Here is a 2,262-nt window from a genome sequence, read left to right as displayed (position 1 = left end):
TTGAGCTAAAATAAGAGTGTTTCCACCATTAAAGGTAGAAAAAACTTGATTTCTAGGGAGGTTTGTGCAAAATAATGATCTATTCAAATGAAAAGATGGTGCACTAGGTTGTGATCTATCAATTGGGGGAGTAGAAGGAGATCTAGAAGGTGTACATGTTACTTCTAGACTTCTAACTTGTGATAGAGAAATTGTGTTTCTTTTTTTTCTAGGATTTGAAAGAGAGAGTTTAGTAATTTGAAAATTACCTCTAAAGATTCCCTTGTTTGATCTCTGGGAATAATTTGTAGCAAATCTGGTCTGAAAACCAAAATGTAGAGATGGAGTTGCCAAGTACTTGAATGTGAGCCTCATGAACCCTGAAATGCTAAGAGAAACACTAATCTATCAACATAGAAGTTGAAGTCCTTTATTTGACACTAGAAAACCAATAGAATTCTTAGTAAGCTTGAATGTAGTTCTACCGAGTGTGTCAAAAACTATTGACACAAAAGTTTTCACCCTTGCCTAACATGTTATCCTTGGGCAACCTTGTGTAACATGGAAACAATCTCAAAAGTGTGGGACTTGAAATTAGAGATTGAATCTCTAAAGAAGGACAATTTCCTCACTACTAGGGTGCATTTAAACTAAGTTTTGGAAGGAAAGAGGAGAAGGAAAACTAGAATCAATCTTGGAAGGGAAAAAATTGTAATGCACCAAATAGATTTTCTGATTTACTTCTTCCAATACTTGCACTTAAATTCAATAGCTTTCAAAAGAACATACCACTATCTAGATTTTATCAATCTTAGCACCATAGAAAAGTCAAGGATCAATAAAACCATGCAAGGAATACAAAATATTCACTTAGCAAATTAGTTAATTGAAATAAACATAATCATAAAGCGTTGCAAGTACCAAAATACATCCAGAAAATAAAGCATAACAGATTGCACAGATTTAACTGGCTAAAAGTGGATAGAACAATAGTAATTTCTATTGGAAAATAGACAACAATAATTATAGAAGGGAAATCTATAAAAGGACCAAAAAAGAGATCTTGAGAAAAACTACAAAACTTGCTTTTATGGGGTGCAAGCATAACCCAGATCTTACTTTGGGTTAAAACTCCATCCACACTAGAGTTTAGGTTACAAATACATTTTAAAGGAAGAATCAGATAGAAATTTGATTTCCATTATCACTTGATCCATGGAAGTGACAGAAGGGGCTAAAGAATGCATCTAGCGGCTGAAAGGACCATCATTCCTTTGCAAAAGCATCAAAAGGGCATGGGGAAGCATTAGTGTCATCAATACGAGGCTCAAGAAGCTTCTCTTCATTAAATGGATAGTCCTTGTAACATGCCATTGTCACAAAAAGTCAAATCACACCACTTTCAAAAATGTAGGATTGGATAACATGTAGTGTTGACCCACTTGCATACACCTATACATTGACCCACATGGAAAAGATCATATTTGCCCAGAACAAATGATGTCCATCAATGAAGATCCCTCGTACTTGAATGAATGACCAAGATGAAAAAAAGAAACCCCCAATGAATGATTAAAATACCACCGTTGATTAAGATTAACTTTAAACCCAACGGTTGGTGTCATTCCCAATGCACAATAGAAGAAACAATAAAGGATTTCTCCATTTCGTAGGCAGCCCAAAATGTTGATCTTAGATTGGTTTTGTCAACACACTTAAGTCATTCACTAAGTTCATGTCGAACTAGTAATGCACGCTGAGTATGATATACAAGACTGTGTTGAGTTGAATTGAGTGCTGAGTCACCCAAGTGCCAAGCAAATAGACCATGCCGAGTAACTTCAAGTGTTGAGTAAACAATAGATGCCGAGTAGTTCAAGCACCAAGTCAGAATAAAAATTACAGTATGTGTCAAGCATCAATAACTTCAAGTGTTGAGCAACACAGATTGGACATATTTGTTTGTGATTGCACAAACAACTATGTAAACCATTTTTCATTCGACCAAAGGATAAAATATAATCTTTTGAAGATAAGAACGAATATGTATGTGGATTCCCTATGCAATTACATGTAGCCAATCATAAAAAGGGAAGGATTAAGCAACAAAAAGGATGAATATCAGCTATAGATTCATACCTAACCCTAAGACTTCTAGTCTTCTTACGGAGGATGAAACCCTAAATTTCATATGAGCATGTAAGGAATTAAAGGTAAAGAATAGAGAAGTTTGCATGCAAAAAATAGAGAATTCATGGAGACTTAGAAGTTATAGAGAGTGAA

The sequence above is a fragment of the Cupressus sempervirens genome, chromosome 4 (assembly GCF_028749045.1).
Source record: "Cupressus sempervirens isolate cs-2001-9-10 chromosome 4, ASM2874904v1, whole genome shotgun sequence".
NCBI lineage: Eukaryota > Viridiplantae > Streptophyta > Pinopsida > Cupressales > Cupressaceae > Cupressus > Cupressus sempervirens.
This window is presented reverse-complemented; position numbering follows the sequence as displayed.